Here is a 22,281-nt window from a genome sequence, read left to right on the forward strand (position 1 = left end):
TACAACATTAATTTCATACTTGAGAATATTTTATATATAATTATTATAACATTAAAATGATAAAATGCAATCTGCTACATACTTGAATTATTTTAAAGATAACATTAAATTCGTAATCGAGATATTTTTAAATAAGATTAATATTAAAATGATGAAATAATACATGATGAAACAATAATCTTTTACGTGCTTATAATTCTTTAAGACAACATCTATCATGAGATCGAGGAATTCTTAAATAAGCAGAACATTGAATTAATAAAATTATACAATCTCCTACATACTATGTTTGTAATACTTTATAAGTAATATTGATACATTATTTACTAAAGATTCAAGTTTAGACCGAACATATGCACAGATAATATAAACATAATTTGTTGAAATAATTAACATATCTACACGGCGGTATTCGTACTTTTCTTTTCTTTTGGTATTTAAATCTTAAAAATTTTTGTATGCTTTCTTCTACATGTTTATGAATATTACAAAATTTAATGTAACATTATTTATTTTCGCATGACATACATTTCTTCGAATATTCGGTAATTTTGTCACAGCCCTTAAGTTATGATTTTTAATGATATGGACATTATGTTTGTTTCTTGCGCATTTACCAATTTATTCAAACATTTACTTTTTACATAATTCTTTAAAATTATTTCATAAAGTCATATAAAATGTAGATGTCCGAACTCTTCAAAAAGTATTTACACAAGCATTGTAAAAAGGACCTAAAGGAATATATATTTCGTACATGGATTTCGAAAAATACTGTTTTCTTATGCACAAAAAAGCAATACTTCTATGTCCAGCTGCGAAATACGTATTTCTCCAGTTCCTTCTTAACATGGTCGTGTTAGTGATTTGCTAAGGATTCTGACGTCTACTTTTTTCATGAAAATACTGTACATAAAAATAATATTTTTATGTTAAATTGCAAAAAAAATAATCAAACGGTTTCTTTTTCAAATATTGAGTGACGTAAACATTGTATCTGTTTTAAACTACAGAATGCGATTTGGCAAAATTTACATAAATATTTGTAACATGTATTTCGGACAAGTACTAATTATCTGAGTTTTGTTATTCTTATTATATATGTACTGAGTACGTCACTCATAGATTCACTATACAAAAAATTTGTTATATTCATGAAATCGGTTTAGTTTTTGTAAATGTATAAACATAGTACTTTATTTTAAAGCATAATTTAAAGAATATTATGTTTTAAAAGAATAATTATAATTTATAAGTTTATAAATTTATAGGATTCTGTTAAATTGTAAATATATAAATATATATATTTAAATTTATACATTTTATACAAATTTTATACATTTATAAACACACAACCGATATGCAACAAATAAGTCAAATTATACGCTAATGTCTTCATGTATTTCAAATCACTCTGGTCAAAGTCAAGACTGTCGTTATCGCTGGTCATGAGATGCTACTTAAAAATGCCGCTACTATCATTTCCATTGTCAAATGTAGATAAATCTATATAAACATTTGTAATATAAAATCTATATAAACATCTGTATATAAAAAACAAATATTAATTATTTGATTTTTTAATCACATTTTGATTGAGTACACTACTGAAAGAATAAAATGTAATGATAAATATTACTAAACAGTCGTAATTAATAAAATATGATTAAAACTCACGATCGTTTTTCTTTTAACTTGCGTAGCTTGTCGACGGTCCAGCTTCATCGTGTGCTGTTCCTTGTTCCAAATCTTGTTGTTCTATTTGTTCTTCTTGTTCTATTGTTTCCCATTTCTCTCGATGTTCAAATGACATGTGGTTTTTTAAAGTATCGAAGTCATAATCAAAGTTTATATTTTGTCCACATATCGTACAATATGCATTACTTCCATCTTGTCCCGCGTATTTAAATACCCAATGTTGAGAATAGGGTTTTAGGTCTTGTGAACAATGATGATTATATTTGACATTTTGTTGATGACATATCATGCATTCTATACTTAGACTTATTTCCATGTCACATGTGTACCTCAAACATTTCCACTGATCTCCATATTTGTGGTCCTGCTTTTTTTTCCATGTTTCCGAACAGAAAATATCATAATGTGAGTTGTGCATATGTTTCTCAAACTGATTCTTCTTCAAATATATTTCTTTGAATTCGCAAACTATACATTCTGCTCGAAAATCCCCAGCATCTATATAACATTTTTGCAACCAGCTGTTCTTTGCAGTTTGAAATGTCCAAAATTTTTTGTTTTGTTTTATTTTATCGTAATTTTCTGAATGTTTATCTGACATATGTGTTTCTAAATGAGTTATGTCGGCAATAATGTTCATACCTGCATCACAAATCGTACATTTCAGAACATCTTCTTCTTCTCTTGCGTATTTAAATGCCCAATCGTCAAATTTACAGGGTATTTGTTCTTGTAGATTATGAGTTTTTGCGTGATTTTCCATTTGGTCATTTGACAGAGTCTCTTTACACATCATACATTCTATTTCGTCTATTGCTTCATTTTTCGTAAACCTAAAATATGACCAGTTATTGCCAAGTTTCGTACCAATTTGATCAATCTCTTCAGCTTTGTAAGTAAATTTATGCTCCTGTATGTGTGTTTTAAGCACAATAGCCGGGACACATACAAAGTTGAGTTTGCAAAATCGACATTCTGCTCGAAAATTCACAGACTTTGCGTAACATTTGTTCAAAAAGTAGTTGTTTTCAATTAAATATGTCCACTCTTCTGTTAATTTTGTTTGCTCGTTTTCATGTACCTTCATGTGCGCTTTCATTTCTCGAGTGACTATAAAAAAATTAAACTTTTCGTTTTTATTTGGACACAGCTTACATTCAGCAGAAAAATCTCCAACTTGGTTTAAGTATTTCCAACACCAAACTCTTCTTCTGTCTATATATTGTCCTTTTTTTGCATGCTCTTTTATGTGTTCGATTAATATCTCGTATACTGGAAATTCAGGTATGGGTATATTACATAAAATACATATTGTGGCGTTTTCTTTTGTTAGTATAAAATATTTCCACCCTAACTGGATTTTGTTGGCTTCTTCATGCTTATAAATATTTGGATGTGTTTCATTTACGTGTTTCTTAAATTTAGTTAGATCGTTCACGTATATATAAGGCTTTCGACAAGATCGATTTCGACACCGTGCATAAAAGTTTTTCTCTTTTGTAAAATATGCCGTTATCCACTCTTGCGATTTAGTTCGTTCTTCCCAACTCATTGTGATCTGATCTGTATGACTGAACGTATTTAACTGAACACGATGCGAAGATTATTTCGTTGAAAAGTGTCTGAGGAGATAGAGGAAAGAGACAGTTTTTTTGTTTGAATGTAAATATTGACAGCGTTTAAACCTATCTAACAGTTACCAAGAGAGGTGGTAGGATGTGATGCGAAATATGTATAGTAAGCAATTTCGAGAGAGAGAGAGAGAGAGAGAGAGAGAGAGAGAGAGAAAGAGAGAGAGATATATATCTCTTTACTTTATTGTGTAAATCTCGGAGATCGCGTAATATGACCGTGCGTATTCGGTTTCGCATATAATTCTAGCGGCGTTAAATGGTCGCCGCGAGCGATAGCGCATGCAACTACTTCATTCGCCCAATGCGACGCCTTATTTTGCAGAAAACGACGACTCCCTTCGTATTTCGCGGAACAAAGTGTAAGTCGCTTGCTATGCAACGGTGTCCTTTACGCGACTCTTCTTCGGAAACCGACCACCCACCGCGACAGTAATCTCTCCGGTGTGCAATTTCTCGCGATTTGCGCGAATTAACTAGCGGCGTTTTACGGGTGTTTTGATTAATTACGATCACGGCGTTGCTTATTCTTAATCTCGCCGTATCGCATCCCATGAAATTGCGCCGTAACGAACACCGATAGAAATAACTGTACTGCAACTATACTAATATACACGATGTCTCGGCATAGTATCATCCTATCTTCCATCCGCTAGTTCTCTGATTACTTTGCAATCGATGTTTCTTTAAAAAGAAATATTTTCTTCAAAAGCCAAATCTATATTATTTTATATTAGATTAACATTTTTTTCTCCTTTTGAGATAAGATTATTATTTATTTTTATGGCACTTGGTAACGCTTTCTCCAAACCGTAAATGGCTGGCCGAGGCTCTCGCGAGGTGCCCTCGAATTATGCGATAGGAATCGAGATGCATCATACGTTCTTTATCAAGTGCGCCGTGCGATGCGGCGGGGCGTCGGTAGCGCGAGAAAGCGAACGCAGGAGAGCAGGCAATGATGACGTTATACAGCTGATTTCAATCACGCGTTCCAACACAAAGGAACTCGGACAACCCTTCCGCGTCCGCAGGCGCCGCGGTGCAGCGCGGCGCGATGGAAATCAGTGATCCTTTCACGCAGCGAGCCAGCGGAAGCCCTCGTAAAAGGGAGTACGCTCCATTTGCATCCACCGGGCGTGATCTATAGAGTGCGCGGAAAGATGAATGGTCGGATAAAGAGGGTGAACGCGAGCCGGGCGGTGACGAGAATAGCGAAGTACGGCGGCGGAGCATACGACCCACGTTTCCGAAGTGCGTCGAGTATAATGACTCTCGAAAGCAGCCGTGCCCGACCCGCGACACTTACGAAACACCACGAAATTACCACATCGCATTACCGTGTACGTTCACTTACGAACTCTGCGTCGTATAAGCAGCCGCCGGATAAAAGATACGTGCGTAAAAAGTTGGCGATTGTATTATATCTTTGAAAGTAATAGTCGATAGGTTTGCTAAACGGAAATCAATAGAAAAGATGGGGCAATAATCTGTCAAAGAATGTAATTTAATGATCATTTCTTTGCTAATTAAAGATATTTCCCTTGTTACGCATTTATTTTCTCGTATCAAATGTGGTTTCACATATAGTTTAATTATGGTTTCAAATATGGTTTAAATATATTTTCTAAACTCACGCTAGAAATAAACACTGTTTTTTGTTATGTTTTTATCTTACTTTCTTCTTGCAAGAAAATATTGAATTCTTTATTTGCTGCGCACAGTTACAATTAACAGGCGATTTCACGTGAAACGAAGCGACGGAGCGCTACGAGTGCGAGATACGGCAGGCGGCGCGGGGGGGGGGGGGGGGCACGGTTGTACAATGCGTTACTGCGTTCTCCGGCTCGGTCAACGTTTCCTGACTAATACTCGCGGTATACCTACGGAGACAATTACTGTACGCCATATACGTTCATCCGTGGAGTTCATCTCGCATAGATAACGACGGAAAGAAGGGCCGAAGAGCCTCGGCTCTTCTCCCGCGGCGTCGTATTCAGGCAACGTAAACAGGACTACCTCAGCCTAACACAACAGATACAACACGATGGAGTCCGTACAACGTTTCCTGTTACCTGCTATTCCTCGGCGCGCGGCACGCCGACGCTCCTTACACGTGGCGTTCGTTCTATCTCCGGAGCGGACAATTTGCTCGCAACCCCGAGAGATTTATGTGAAGCGGCGAACAGTGCGAGTACTGTTACCTTCTTCCTCGGACGCGAGGGAAAACTCATGTTCGTGTCGTGCGGTTTCTTCACTTCGGGACTGCTTGTAGTGGTCGCCGCTACTGGTTTGCCGCATTTTTCGCACATTTTCGAGCGTTTCCGCATTTTTTTCCAAGTTAACGGAAGATTTAATCTTTACAAAAAACTTTTACTCTTTTACAAGTATCTTTCTTTTCTTTTCTATTATAAATGTACAGCATACATCTCTTTCTACTCCCATTCTTCCGGAATAAAGAAAAAAAAAAAATGTAGAAACGATGCAATAATTTATTTACATTCATGCGTGGCGCATATTACACATCGTGTAAAGCGTATATGATGCATCGAATCGCGACAATAACTGGCCGCAGCGTAAATCACAGAGAGGAAGGCTAACTCGTGTCGGGAGCAAATAAACGTGTTCATAATCGGACGACTAGCAGGAATTCGCGTGGTCGCGTACCGAGTCATCTGATATCGTTGTAATTTACATCGATGGACATAACGATCGGCGCGTTCACACGGCCCACAAACGCGCGTTCTTATCGCGCGTACCGGATTGCAAATCAGAATCACTGCAAGTCGGTTGGGAAACTATTCGTGATAACGTTGCGCGGGCATCGCGGTGGCGAACGGTAAAATCCAGCGTTGCGGGCGCGGCGGAGGATCCTGGACGCGCGAATACGGACGCGGCGCACATCAGACGGCGATAGCCGCGCCAGGTCCCCCTGAACTACGAGACCCGTGTGCATCTATTACGCTAATAGCGATAATGGCTCGTTTCTATGTGCATGCCGACAAGGGAGTCAGCTGCCTCCGTTAGGCGATACGGCCGGGCCGCTTATCGTGCGAGGCACCTGCTCAGCTCACGGGGTGACCCAAGCGAATCGCGCACGGTGATGAAGAACACCATCGATCACGTATGCGCCGGTGTGCGAAAACCCGCGCTTGGAATTTCTCAGTGAACACTCGGCGCGGTAGGAGGTAGAGGCCTTTGAGAAACGTGTACAACGAGACCGTTCGCCAGTCATTCCGGAGCGGGTCGCGAACTGTTCCCAAACGCATCGTATTAATAGTCGGTAATTACGAAGGTATACGAGAGAGTTATTAAATAATTGAAAATATTAATAATACATTTTTCCAAATTGTCTTCATTATAGTATTGTCTGATAAAAAAAAATCGACGCGCTTCAAAGCAAGCTTTTTCACTCACTCAGTGAAAGTTTGCGTGCACTGCGTTAATGAGGAGATAAAAAAATATTATGATACAAGAATTACTTGTTTAACAAAATTAGTATCTTGCGTGTCTGGCGATGAAATATCCATATATTAAATTTCACGAGCCTAGAATTATTTTATCAGGATGCCTCGATTTTTTGCCAAACAGTGCAGATTATAAGTAACGATATTCGAATTTCAAGATATAATTAGAGTGTATCATTTTCGTAGTTGGCAACACGCAAAGATGTGTTAAGACGGCAAACTTATCCGCTTTTTAGACATCGACAAATAAACTCATCGGTTCATCCGAAATTCTCTGCGAAATTAAAAGTAAAAAGGCATCTTACGCCGGACGAACGATCTTCATCAGTTTCTCATGAAAGATAATGTAATTTTATCTTCATTACCAGTTTGAGCTGATGCCAGCGATAGCCATTCTGGTCCAGAACGTGATGCGAACGGATGTGGGATATGTAGCAAGTTGGTCCAAAGTGGGGCAAGATTTATCTACAAATTTGTAATTTAGATGGGATTTAATTAGCGCGGGACAAGCCACCGCTATCCGTCTATCCGTTCCTACGTATCCATCCACGTCCGCCGTGCTATTAGCGATAATGGTTCGTTCCCATGGAGATAAAGCGGCGGTTACGATCGGCGGCGGACAAGTGGGCCCGGTACTGGCCCCGCGGGCCCGTTCCGTCCGTACGTTCTTTCAGCATCGCGCGTTAGCTAGAACGTGAACGTGCGGCGTGTCCTCCTCGTGAAACCATATCGAGGAACCGGCGACACGATTTATTATGATTGCTTCGCCGTACATATCGACTACCGGACACCTCGGGCAAAAATGGAACGTTTAAGGCCTCACGTTCTCGCGAGACGCGCTCGCGAAAAGATCCTCCTTCATCGTGCCGTTACTTTTCAACGTGTTGACACGGCAAAGTTTCGACGCGCGATCGCGAAAGAGGCTAGCGAATGGTGGAAAGTCACATTCCGTGAAGAATCGCTTGCGAAGAGGCAGTTTGCATTACATTTACATGAATGAGATGTTTTTGGTGAGATTTATTGAATCAACAGCTATTGCGTTAATTAACGAAAATGATATTCTTACTCAACGACTGCGATAATTCAATCGAATTTGATGATATTTTGAATATTTTTACGAGGAATATTTTAAGTCGCTTGGGGTGAGTGTAATGATTAATTTAATTTATATTTGGAATTGAGAGATTTAAGGAATACATAACGATGAATTGTATTTTTGTACGATGAAAGATTGCTCGTTAAAATGGACGTCGAATATCTTTCATTCAGCCGATCCTTCAAGGTGATCGCTGACGATAAAAACCGCGATATAAGTGCGTATTCCGTTCAGTGATGATACTGGTAAACCAGTAACGGGCACAGATTTCAATCGATTTTCTGAAATCGAATAACAGCGTTGCGTCTTTGCTTCGCGGATTTTATTGCTTGGAACTTTCCCCTGAGTATCCTAAGAATCCCCATCCTTGCCAAATTTATCGTGATTGTTTTAGTGAAAGAGCGAAGAGTTTCATGGAAACTCAGATATTGAGAATAATTATATCATGAATCATCAATGAATCCTAACGTGAGTTTAGCATGTAATTTAGTGATGTAATTAAAGCTGTTGTGTATAAACGAGGCAGAGGACAAAGTTATTTTCCAGTAAAATTAACAGGTGTTATAAAATCATGAAAAATATAATGATAAATGTCGATATAATAGTCATCGTAAAATCAGTATTTATTCAGTAACGATCATAAAAGTAAAATAATCATAACTATTAATCTGCGTATTGCGATGCGTCTTTGCATCATCACTCCTTCAATTGACCTAAATTTTTATTGCATGAACGCGTAATGTTTCACTTTACTTTTTCTGCACGTGATTGCTTTTACACAATATCGGAGAAAGATATTTTAATTACTCTATCACGCACAATACACTCGGAATGAAGTAATCCTCGAGATCTCGTTTCCGTCTCTTGTCAAGCGATGTTTCGTCGACGTTGCGTAAAACGGACGTCGATTCGCACGACTCTTCATTAGCACGGGGAGCGATGAGCCGGCTCGGCCGGGAATCTTAGGCGTGGAATCGTACTCAGCCGCAGTTATGGGAAATGTGAAAGCTGCCACTTAGACGACGTGGGTGTTGCCGATCTCACGCATAGTACGCGAGAGTCATCTTCTTCGTTGTTATGTCGAGTCTTCTCTCAGCAAAGAGAACTTTCCATTGAAATTCTCCGCACTAGCATGCTGAAAATGAACATTTCTTAAACATTATTTCCAAATTTTAACGAAATGGTGATGTCATATTGTTTATAATTATTTTTACCGCATTCATAAATTTAATTTTTGGATATTGTTTTATATTCCAGTTTCATATAATTATCGCAGAAATATGTTGAATTGTTGCTCTGTAATTTAATCTTTCTACATTTGTGCTCTTAATTATTCAGAAAAGATTTGTGATATATTGCTCCACGATATAGCGAAAGCCGTTGTCTTCGCTTTCGCGAAGAAGATATTCGCGAGGAAGATGAGCCTCTCTTCCTTCTGCCGTCTTCTCGATTGCACTCCTTCGTTTCCTTCTTCCTCGCCTCTTCCCCTTTGCACTCGGTGTTACATATGCTTTACGAGTACCTACGTGACCAACGAGTAACGAGGGGCTACGGGCCGATGTATAAATAGTCGCGTCTTCCGTGAGGACTTGGCAGGCGATGTTATTTATCACCAGGAAGCGCGGCGGCAGTCTGATTAACGAAGGTCGAACCCGCCATAGAAACCACGAACCTCGCCTAGCTCGCGGGTCTAGACCTCTCTTTCGATATGCATGCGCTAACATAGTCGTCGTCGTTGTCCGAAGTGCAGCGGCCCAGTGATTCGCTCCCGTATTCCCGGCTCCGACTTGCCGGCGCCGTTTCGTTAACACAGGCGCCACGACGAGAGCTAACTACTACTCTCTCGGCCTACGAATGTACGTAGGTTCGAAATGCAACCGCTGCATCATATCTGCATACCCGGTCTGCCTGCATTTCTCCACGATTCGTCGCAGTCGACTGGCGACGAACTGTGTGAAAAATTAATGTCAAGCCTAGCTAGATGAAAATTATTTAAAGCGACGTCAGCATCGCTGATTGTCTGCAATCGCTTCTAAATATTGTTGCGAGTAATTTTATAAAAAAAAAATACATTAACAATACTTTTATTTGCAGTACATGTTGTGCGTAACAGCTTAGATACCATTAGTTTTATAACGATATGATTCGTTAAATTGCAATTAAAGATACGAGGGAGCTGTTAAATTTGGAATTGCCTACTGAGATCGTGTGTAAACTCGTGACGAGCATGATAATGCTGAAATCAGTATAATACTACAGTAAATCTTATCTTTCCTCTCTACAAAATACAGAAAATGTTTCACGTCGAAGGGCTCAACGAGTTGCAGTTTATGCGAACGAGGGACCGTAAAACATTAACACAAATTTGTCTAATTTTCTCTAACGACCCGACTTTATCGCGAATAAAGCGTAGGGTCGCTAAAAGCGTGCGTTAACGAGTTTAAATGTAGTGGATGCTCCGAGCGACGCTGTATCCGCGGCGATTTAACTTCTTAACGATACACATTTCGAATTCGTTGCAATCGCGGGCACACATCCAAAAATAGGAATCCACACCGCGTATCTTTGTTGCGCGGATGCAATCGCGGGTCCAAATGTAATTAGCGCCGAGCTAACGAAGCTGTTTTCGGTCCTGATGACTACTACCTGTGTTTCATGTCCGGGCAATCGCGACGATCTCCAGGCAGCGCATTGATACGAGGGTCGCAGGAGCAAAAAGATTTCGCAAAAAAACCGTGCTGCAAGGAGGAGAAGAGAGAGAAAGGGAGAAAGAGAAAGAGAGAGAGAGAGAGTAAGGGTTCTCCTGCGCTCGGGTCGCTGCAACAACATTCGAAGAGCGACGGCGCAATTCGGGGGACCACGGCAGATATTCGCGCGGGGTCGTTAAACGCACGTACACACTGCGGGCTCCCTTTGATCGCGCGCGCCTTTCCGCTATGTTGCGGGCACATGCGGCAATAAGACGCTGACGTAACTTGGCGAGCGCAATCTTGGCCGCCGATCGGGCCAAGCATCGGGATGAGCGAGACCGCCGCCGCTCTCGTTCGCGCTCTCGCGAGTGGTTCTCGAGCGGGTAAGATAGAGGCGCGCACGGACGGACGGACGGACGGACGGGCGGACGGGCGGAGTTTCCTCGGCCGCGAGAGAGCGCGGAGCCGGCTTCTCTTCGCTTCTCTCCGCTGTCACGAGAAAGGAGGAGATCGGCCGGACGGACGGACGGACGGACGGCAGGCCGACCAGGCTAAGATCGGCGACCACGGGCGCGAGAGGAGAGCCCCTCTGCGCGAGTACCGTTACTTCCTCGGGGGCCCCCAGGACCAGACGTGTAATTTATATATCGCCCCGTACCTACCTACCCGTCGCACGGACTCCGCGAAAGCGCACGGACTTTTTTACGACTCGAGAAGGAGAAGAATGCAGGGAGGGGGAGCGGGGTGAGGGACAAAGAAGCGCGGGGGCCACGAGGGGGCCGAGCACAAACCGCGGCCGCTTCTTTCCACCGCTGTATTTGCTCTCTCCTTCTCTCTTTCACTCGTGTAAACCTGCGTTTCTCATTCTCCCTTTTTCGTCGTGTCTCGCCTCTTCGTGCGTCGCCGGAGAGAGACAGAGAGAGAGAGAAAGAGAGAAACGGAGCCCGCAGAGACTCGCGGAACAATCGCGTACGCCAATTACGAACGCGGTAGCCTGCCGAATGTATACGCCGCTTCCTTATACATATTTTCGGTCGTACACGGTTACCGCATTCGGTTGCTCGATAATGATGGCCAACTAGCGCGGCCGTTCGCCAGTCGGTACGTCGAATCGATCACGGTGCTCAGATGCCCCGTGCGTGACGCAACACTTGATCACGAAACGAGCGCCAAGAGCGAGTAAAAGAATCGGGGAGACTTTTCTCTCATTGTGTGTAGACCAGTTTATTAACATAATCTTGTACAAGATCGAACCGGTAATTTACGAGGATTGAGGAAATAATTATTAAACTAGATTATCTCTTTCTCCTTTCTTTCCCGCCCCCTTTTTTTTCTTTATCTCTCTCTCTCTCTCTCTCCTTGGCGATGAGGCGGCGGTGAGCGAACGTTCTCAGCTGGGCTAGCGATCTCGCTCATCATTCTTCCCTCCCGTGACGAACCGAGACTAGTTCGAGAAGCGACAACGAAGTTCCTGGTAACGCCCTCGATAACCCGTCATGCCCAGTTTCGCAATATGCGACGCGATACGCCGTCGGTAGTCATTATTGTCTCGCGGTATTCCGCTCGGTCATCGTGAACTCGCGGGCGAGCGAGCGGGTAAACACGAGCGAGAGTGGAAGAAATCGCATCAAAAGCCTTGGGAAGCCACCTGTAAATTTTCATTTTATAATTAAGAATTGATGACTTGAATTAATTGTTCAATACATATAACAAATATAAGAAATTAATTAATATTGTATCAAATAAAATGAGACAATCAAAATAATTGCAAAATATTAAATGGACAAATTGTACATTATGCATTTTTTATTTGCTGAAATAACTAAAGGCGAGGACGTCGTCCGAAACATTTAATTTACTTATTCGTTACATTTTAATGGTGAAAAAGTTCGCACGTTTCGGTTAAGCAACCTTCGCGGAAGCGCAAATTTATCACTGCGTATTTTTAGCAATTTGCATCGGTTAGGAAAGGGACGCGAATCCGTCGACGTCCTCGCCGATGACTCACCGTTCTCGCTTGCGCTCGGCATTTTTACCTTTTACGTAATTATCGGGAATGTGATTGCCGCTGACAAGAGTTCGAGCGGTTCGCCCGTCCGACAGTCCGTCGCGGTGTACCGCGATCGTGCCGTAAGTAAGTACACCGGACACGGACACAACGAGTACGAGCATTCGTTCCCTCGGTACGTCCCTCAGGCACCCCCCCTCGTCCGGCAGATCTTGCATGCAGTCGCGCTTTGACACGGCAGGATCGCGATGACCCGCGATTTATACCACCGCGCGGAACTATGTATGCCGAGAGGCTATGTATGTGTACGCGTCTGTGTATGTGTGTGTGTGTGTGTGTGTATACGATGTTGCAAGTACGCATGCAAATCCACACGCGGCACTGATGCGACCACGTCCATTAGGATTGATCGGCAACATTAATACAAGTTAGTGCCGACATGCTCGCTGCTCGTTGGATTCTACAATCTTCCTCACTCTTTTTCTCTTCGTTCTCTCTCATCCGAGTCCTCTTCTACACGCGCTCTATCCACGAAGACGTTCCCTCTCGGTTCTCTCTCGTCTTCCTCCCGTGTCCTATGCCTTCGCGTCTCATGATCTGCGATCTTGCGATTCCGCGACGCGCCACGCCGTTTCGAAGTCGTCGCCTGCGCCAAGACGTGTGTGTGAGAGAGAGAGAGCTATCGACCATCAATGCCTACTTCCGACAAGATACCTCGCCTCGTTCGTAACATCAGACGTACACGGGGTACTACCCGACGGCGAATCGTGAATTCAACGGCCCATCTGCACGGAGGAATGCCGGATGCGGTTAAAAGCGAAACGGATCACATTGATAGCGGGATAACGTCACTGTGCGTCCGGATATCAAAGAAAAACCCGTCGTGTGTAATCGAGAGGGAATGTCTGCAGATAACGGAATGCATGCTTTAAAAATAAAAAATAGGTTTGCTTACTATCAACTGTAAAAGGTCGATTCAGTGATTAAAATCAAATATCTATATCTTTTAAATGATTTAATGGGATATATAAAAGATTTTTTTTGTAAGAATGGATAATTCTTGGCTTCATCTTTGGCAATAATTTTTGTTAAACGGTATGACGTAATTACACATTCTATATTTTCTAATTATTATGGTCATCCTCGATAGTCGGATCGTTTCGCGATTATTCGCATTATTGGTGTTATAATAAGCAGGCGGTTAATTAGATAATTGGTCAATGGCGAAAGTACCACCTCTAGAAACGTTTCGTCTAGAAGTGTTCGTCTCCCAGCCGATCGCAGCATCGGAGGGTGGACCGAGCGCTTAACCCTCACACTTAACCCCGTCGATTTTACTATATTGCGTATAATTTATGTGCGCGCGGCGACCCGTAACGTCTACTTATCTCCGACGGCGCGGCGTTATCTCCCCGTTTACTATTAGCGAAGTGCGCACGATAATGATACACGGGCAATTTAATCGTGCCATCTTATCGCGCGATCTTCGACGATTCACCCTGCTCGCGCTTGTTCTCTTCGGGGTCACAACCCTCGGATGAGTTGTTCGTTATTTTACAAGCGCCTTCTCGATCGTCGCTTGCCGGACATTCCAAGTCGATTTGAGAGTAACAGAAAAAAAAGGAGGCTTATGCCATATTAATGATTTAAGACTTCTGAGATTATTTTATGTTAGTTGTTGAACAAGCAGATCAATTATTTCATATATATACAAATTGTTATTTGCACTATTGCTAATCGTTTCAAATTTATGTACACATATCGTATGTAATTTATAAGTTCTTAAAATAATTTCCAATCTTCTCGGAATTATAAATTCGGATAAACGAGATTATTCTCGATTGTATAATCTGTGCGCTTTAAAAATGGACCGCGTATGCGAATGATTCGGATATATTCCAGTGTATAATGCGCAGCGTCGCTCTTTTACGAACGTAACTTACGTACTAAAACGCGCAGTCGTGCAAACTCGGCGCGCGAGACATAAATTTCCTCGCGTGCGCCGCGCATCCCGCGCGGTTTGGTACACGCGACCGAGGGTCGCGAGAGGGATTTGCGGCGCGGCGCCGCGTCGGACGTCGACCGGTCGAGGGGGCAGAAAGGCCGTGCGAGGGCCCGGAACTCTCACACAAGCGCGGCGCTTATTACGTGTTCGCTCTTTTTAAGGGCTCCTCGCGCGTATGCGCGCACCCGCAAAAATTACGACTCGCCGAAACGATAAAAGCGCTCCTCTTTTTTTTTCTCCCTGTTGACGGCTCCGGTGAACGGAAATACTCGTGCTCGCGCGAATAGGGTTACCGTACCCGAGGCGACGCGCGCAGGCACAGGGCTTTTGGACAACCCGGGCTATTAAATTCCGAGGATTGGCCACGCCCGTCACAATCATAGTGATTACCCGACGCGTATTACAACGCTGGTTAATTCTCACGTGTCCGCGCGCAGTTTTGGTCCTCCCGTCGTCACCATTCTTTGAGGATCGTTTTTCGCTGAAACGATACACCCGATCTTCCCCACCACTTGTCTCAATGGTCTTTCTCGTCGTCCTTCGTTTCGTCCTCTTCGGGTCCCTTCCTTGCCTTTCATCAAACAAATAAGATACCGCGAAGAAAGAAGGATTAGAATTCGCTGCACTACATCAACCGAGAGAGTCCGATATCTGGTCGACATACCTTGCTATCTTGTACGAAGTAAAAAGAACGAAAGGAAAGATTGATTGCGGCAGACGCGTTTCGAATTCCGTGGACTTTAAGGGCGAGAGGATTCTTGATTTGCTCTGCTCGTCCGCCCGTTAATTTTGCCAAATCTTCGTGCTGTTCTTCTTTTTATTTCGATCCAAAGATCTACTTTAGAATTTTATCGTTAATAAGATGACAAAGAATTATTGGCAACGGAATAAGGAACATATATTATTAATCGAATAAAAAGCTACGACTTGTTTATTTTGTTTTACTGTAAAATTGATTAAAAATAGGTGTACGTTAAATCATGAATTAATTGGTTATATGAATAACAGGGCATCCTGCATAAAATATGTCAAAGGTATGAGGGTTTATATTTCTCTATTTAACTATACAAATATATATAATACGAGAAGCAAAAGCGGGTCTAACAAAGCCGTACAATAAATCTAAGATTATTCCAGTCTAGCGAGTGTTATTGTCCCATATTGGAATAAGGGTGAAAGGTCTGAAAAAAGTGACCGGTATGCGGGCTTTAATCACGGGCGGGCGCATCTCGTCTTTTCTCTCGCAGCTAATTATAACGATTCTACATTAACAACCGCTATTGCGGCGCGGCGTGTGTGCGCTCACCGAAACGCATATACGTACACATGGCGTGCAGTCATCGTAAACGGCGATATTTATGGACATAAGTAAAAAAAAAAAAGAAAAGAGCTGAGAAGAGTAGAAACAGGCGAGAAAGGCAGAAAGAGAAAAAGAGAAAGAGAGCTTAGAATGCTCGTCGTGCAATTACACAGGTCGATAGTGTATCTAAATAAAGTTATTACCTGACGTGTCGCTCGCATTATATTAGTCGAGCATATCGCATGGTAAGCGAATATGTACACATTGAATGGTGCGTGCATGCGTGCGTGCATGCAGATACCTGCCCAATGGCCACGCCACGTAATAATAATCCGATGCTGATGAGCGCGGGATCTCTCTGCGCTCGCCAGAATGACCGGCGCGGATTCTGCCTGTTCTTGCTGCGATTCGAGAAAATTGTTGCAATAAGATTTGAGACGTAATAACATATATAATATTAAATAAAATATATAATAAAATGTGAAAATATACATTCAATGACGAAAAGAGAAAAGAAATGCTTCTTTAGTTATATGTCTTTTAAAATTGAGACAGAACTCTTTAGAATTTATTAAAAATCTTTCGTTGAAAAAGAAAAATATGAGTCTCAATACACGACTCAAGAAAAAAACATTCGAAATCGATAATAAAAAAATGTTAGGCTTTGCTGGAAGGACCATTTTAACCGCGGTAAGAAATTCTGTCGTCGTAATTAGTACGTTTGTGACCGGGCATGGCGTGAGACGCGCGCCGTAAAAACCGCACAAAAAATCGAAACTCATTATCTCGGTTTTGCCGATGCGTCACTTGTGGTACCTGCGCGCATAACCCGATCCAAATTAGGTTCGGAACGATCGCTTGCACGCGACGGGAAAAACGGGGCAGGGTAATTAAGTCGACAGGCGTGTTTCAGTGTTAGTTAACTGGGTCAGTCGGCAAAACGTGTCTCATTGAGATGAAGCAAGAGGAGCGTGATTGAATTTTACATTTTTCAAAATTTGTGCTATCGTTTATTTTTATTGTATATTTATTGCAAGGTGTTCTTGCTATTGCAATTACCATTATTGGAGTTTTTGGCAATTAAATTATTTTTAAAAGACAGCGCACTAAGCGTTATTTCACCAAGTTCTAAAATCTTTTATTTTTTACTTATGATTTAAATATCAAGAGGGAATAACATAAATCCATCGGATTAATATTTTTAAGGAACAACTTATTTTAATTGATCGAGCTATAAATATGAGAGTTGGGCGAAGACTAAATTGTGCGATTAACTATCTCACAAATATTAACTCTCTCTCTCTCTCGCAGAGCACGTACTTTTGCAGGATCCAAAGAAGAATCTTAGATTGTATCCGACTAGTCTGCTGCTGCACGGCGTGAAAAAATGACGACGCTGAAAGAGGCGAGAGTCTTTTTGTGCGGGCCACTCGCGATATTTCATGGCATTTTTGCAGATATTATGTGGAACGCCGGGCATCGAGCGATAAATTATTTTGCAACAACGTGTACCTTGCCGGCGCGATCTCGGTATCGAAGCCGCAGCGACGGCGGCGGCGGCAGGAATTTATGCGTAAATAGCGAGGACGGGTTAAATGCATAATTCAAAATGGCGAACGCAAGTAGCAACGAGAGTGTAACGTATTTACACATCGCCATGCAACATTCATAAACGGTCCAACGCACGGCGGCGTGCACTTTTTAGGTACTCATTTTTAATATCGCGCCGCGACAATGCCGCGCCTGAGAGGCGCCCGTATACAGGATGTACTGTAACATGCGCAGGACACCCGTCTCAGAGATGGACACGTTCGGATGCACTCTGTATATGTTTTATCGCATCGCCGGTTTGATATAATGTCGCGTTTAATGGTCGTCGGTGGTTTTAATGAAATCTCTTTATAAAGCTGAATCGAAGCGGACGAGCGTATAATTCATCCAATAGTAAAGCTTGTTTATAGGATGTGAAACATGGGATAGGCTCAGCGTGTCCCATAAAGTTATCCTCGAATGCGGGTCTTGCCTTCGTCTTTGAAAGAAGCACGCTACGCCTGAACGATGACAATGAGACGCTCGATCGCGTGTCCGAAGAGCATTCTTCTTCCTCGTGAAGAGACAACCGCGAATATTATGCAGGCACCGTTATCGTTACTCCCGTAACTGGTGCAGCGATCATTGAATTACCGGACGACGAATACAAAATTGCTCATTGATATTCTTACCTCGCGTATATCGCGTTAATCAGTAAACTAAATATTAAAATTATCGTCGTCATTTAATAGATTATCTAATTTAAGAGTTGTTTGAACATCGTTGAAAAACTATTTGATAAGCGAATCCGGTCCGCAGCTCGTTCTGAGAACAAGATGAAATTCTTGGATTCATGTCTTGCAGCTTTTTTGCGGATAAGCTTGTGGCTATGTTGCGTGTAATATCTTCAACGTAAACGGATAGCGAAGATATTTATAGTTTTGTTTCAAGTTGATAATTGTTGGGTATTTTTCAGGTGTTAAACGAAGCATATTATTTCTTTATTCTATGAGATATATAACTGAATAACGAAGATAAAAGAATTAACAAATAGTTCTGAATAAAATTATTCCAAGAGACTTTTCTCTCTTGATAATTTTAATCCTCTCGGGATTTTAATTCCTTCGATCCTCTTTTTATTTCTCACCGACGTAATTTAGTCCCGTGACTGAGTCTCTCTTCGGACTGCGAGGCCGCGAAATGGAATGCATAATTGATCTACGGCAAGTAGCGCGACCGGGAGGTTGACGGACGAATGTTAATTTGCAGTGCAAGACAAAGTGTCACTAAGACGGCCTCGCCATCGGAATTGGCGTGCCTGCGACGACGCGTGTTTCCATAATCTTATGCTAATTTAAAGTGCCGCACGGCGCCGTGCATTCGAATGTCATCTTTCTTCTTAATGCGACGGCGAGTCGACTGCAGGAAGTCACCCGTGTGATTTAAGCCGACGACGAGGCCACCAGTTGCCATTGTTCATCCTGTGCGATATTTAGTTTCACGAATAAACCCTTCCTTTCGTTTTTTGTAGCATAATTTAATGGGAACAAGGTCCGCTTTGTATCTTTAAATCATAATTAAAAGCAAAGCTTAGTAAAAATTTTGTTGGTTTTACAAATTATGTTATCTCTGAACGAAAAGTGATAACATCTGTGGACATTTATCTGTTGGCAATGACGCGCTGAACATATCGCGAAGGCGTACATCCGATCGCAGCTATCGCGCGAATACACTTTTACCGCGGTAACCCGCTTTACGTGCGACGCATTCGCACGATAATGCCTCGCGCTACCGTTTTGTCTTATCTCCACCGCGGTTGCTGCTGGCTCACGGTACCGTTTTCTTCCACATTTGCATAAAAGCTCGCGTAGTCGCGCCGGACGCGTGAATAGGCGCTGCTCCGTGTTAGACGGCGAGAAACGAGAGGGCTGCGGGCAATAAGTCTCCCGGGAGCGTTTCGAAACGAGTATTTGCACTTTTCATTTCAATTCCTGAGCGGCGCGATATATCATGCGTTCTATTACCGTGTGCGCGCCATCACCGCGCATCGCAGATATTAGCGCGCTAACGTGAGCGTAAGTGCCTTTTTATCTTGCGCTTTTACGCGGCTATTTATGCAACTTACACGCGGATCGCACCGCATGCCGTTAAATTGAATACGAAAGTTACAGCCGTGCACCTAAATTGCGCATTAACGCCGCAACCCGCGCTCATATGTAACACATTTTAATAAAGTAACAGTACGCCGGACATTATAAAAGAATCCTCATAAAAAATAGTTTTCTCTAGTATTTCCTTTGTATCTTTCTGAAGAAATAGCGTTATCGAAAATTTGGGAAAGAGTCGAGAATTATACTGGAATATTTTTCAGCAATTGCTTCCAGTTGGAACAATTTTTTTTTCCCCGTAATAAGAGTGAAACTTTTGTTCTAATATTTTTTTCGCATCTCATCTTTGCTTTGCGAAGAAGCGATCTGAGAAGTAATTTACACAGGAAGAGAGATAGGGAGGGAGGGAGAGAGAAAGTACATATCCGTTGATGGAATTGAGATTGTTTTCAGCAGCGCGGCAGCCAATTGGCGGCGGAGGCGATGAAAAACGCGCGACCTCAGGCATATACTGCCCTTTGTCCATTCTCACTTGGAATTCTTAAAAGTGCCCCGTCCCTCCCATGCGTTCCTTTTTTTTGCCATAAAGGCGAGAACACCAGACAACAATAAGATGAGGAGTGTTCATTCGGTTAAAGTGGCAGTGGCGACGATAAAAATCCAAGTACCTTGCAATTACATCTGCAGGTAAGCAAGGTTCGAGACTAGCGATGGCGACGAACGGTCAAGAGAGACCGAAGAAGCTATTTCGAAGTTATCAGACACGCGTTCACTTCTATCGCAGCTGAATTACGAAAATTGCATTTTTAACTTTCTCATTACGATAGAATATCTAACGTACAGCTTTCAAAGAACAATTAAATATATATCTAAATATTGTGTATCGCATTTCACTTTATCGCATTTCACTGTAACTTTCTCTGAATTAATACAAGGCGGAATGAGTCAATAGCATGTGATCGTTAAACGAAGTGTAAATCGCTAGATTTTCCTTTACACATTGATTGTTTTAATGGCAAAATGTAGTTACGTTTGGTATTATACGTGAAAAGATTTCGGTGCATTGAATAACAGGTAATAAATTATGACTGGTCGTGCACATCACTACCGCGCAAGACCTCACGGCAGCCTCGGCAGAGTGCTTGGCTTCTGCGGCTACTAACAGAAGACGAGCGGCGAAAAAAGGAGCATCTCTTGCGTAGCACCTGCCACCTCCTGCTTACATTGCCTTACTCAACTTCATTTACACACGTGCATTACTCGTCTAAATACTCACCGGAGATTGGCGCATCACCTTCAAATGCAGTGTGCGCTACGCGAGAGTGGCGTATACACATATATATATCGCGATATCGAGAGAAGCGAATGTCACGGCTGAAAAAATGCTTGCAAAAATCTTTTCAAGGATTTTCTTCGAGATAAATTTTGCCAAGGAAACTTTCGATGATGCGAGAAGAATAGCGCAACATTTTTTCGCTATTTATATTTTGTGTTTTTATTAACTTTATATTTTATAACTCGTAGTTTGTCTTTTAGCTTCTTTGTCATAATTAATGAAAAATGTGTACACATGTACACATATCGGGGTTGAAATTGATAGCTGTCGCAGAAGGGCGGCAGGTAATCTTAAAGCCTATGCATTTGTGGCCGCCGCTCTTCTCCCGTGTCTCGTCGCTCCCTTTCCGCCGCTTACTTTGCGTCGCTTTTTCTTCGTGGTAATCCGAGAAGAGAAATCGATATAACCTCGCGCAAGGTCTAATTAAATCTACGGGGTTCTCGGTAACTGCGGGGATGGCATTCCCAGTGTAGTCGGGGTGTAACCTTAGAAGCAAATTCTACTTTTTTTTTCACCGTTGAGAGAGAGTCGGCTCCTTTTTCCAGCCTTGACCAATCCCGCGGAATATAACTGGATAATTTAGACGAAAGATTTCAGAGATAAACCGATAATGGAGGCGAGATTTATGGGGACGTCTCGATCGAAGCTCTCTCGGATATTAAATGATAGTACAATGCTTACTAATGAACCAGAGCGCGTAGAGTATTAAATATCAGAATGTAATTCCATTGGTCGGTACGCGCGCGTGCCTGCGAGTATGCCTCTTACATTATTATCGCCGGGGACGGCTATACTGCGTATTTTATTAGCGGGGGTAATTATAAATCTAATAACGCATTAGCATAGAGCCGCTGACTCCGACGGGGTCGCGCGGTGCATCAAGATAATCAGCGTGATTGCAATGGGAATATTTATTCCGCGACGCCAGCTTCGCAGTCGCGGAAACGAATTCCCGCGAAAGAGAATCGAAACAATCCGTATAATTACGTTTATACGACGCCTATTTTTTTGTAATTCAAACTTTACGATTGAAATCAACAATCGCGAATGTTAATCGAGGCGATACAATGTGCTGAGGGAAAGAATATAGTTATAATCAAGGTAACGGCTACTGCAAAAAAAATTCCGCGCAATTCCGTTGTACGTTGCGATCAAACTGAGAATCAAAATCGATAATTGCGCGTTAAACGTTAGTTGCCGAGGCTCACGTCGTCTCACGGTCGACAAAGGTCTCTCGTCGAGTTAACGCGCGCGTCAGAAAATTCGCGCGGATTAAGATTCGAGATACGATCGAGCGGTAGTTGGCTAATGGTCTATTACGCGCTGTCCGCGCATCTCGCAGCTCGCGAATGCCCGCTCCTTCTAGCCATGAAAATGACTCGGCTGTTCAGCCTGCTCTCCGAGGGCAGCGTTAC

General features: G+C 42.3%; 1 protein-coding gene and 1 long non-coding RNA gene across 2 annotated transcripts in view; one reads left to right on the top strand and one right to left on the bottom strand.

The window, feature by feature from the left end:
• The window catches only part of LOC105678231 (uncharacterized), an 82,669-nt gene that overhangs the window by 34,625 nt on the left and 25,763 nt on the right, over positions 1–22,281 (top strand). The window lies entirely within an intron of this gene.
• Positions 494–4,716, bottom strand: LOC137000475 (uncharacterized). Its single transcript, XR_010890694.1, has 2 exons — positions 1,678–4,716; positions 494–1,506 (listed from the first exon to the last, which is right to left on the bottom strand). It is a non-coding gene; the product is annotated as an uncharacterized lncRNA (long non-coding RNA).

Source organism: Linepithema humile, chromosome 6 (genome assembly GCF_040581485.1).
Source record: "Linepithema humile isolate Giens D197 chromosome 6, Lhum_UNIL_v1.0, whole genome shotgun sequence".
NCBI classification, from domain to species: domain Eukaryota; kingdom Metazoa; phylum Arthropoda; class Insecta; order Hymenoptera; family Formicidae; genus Linepithema; species Linepithema humile.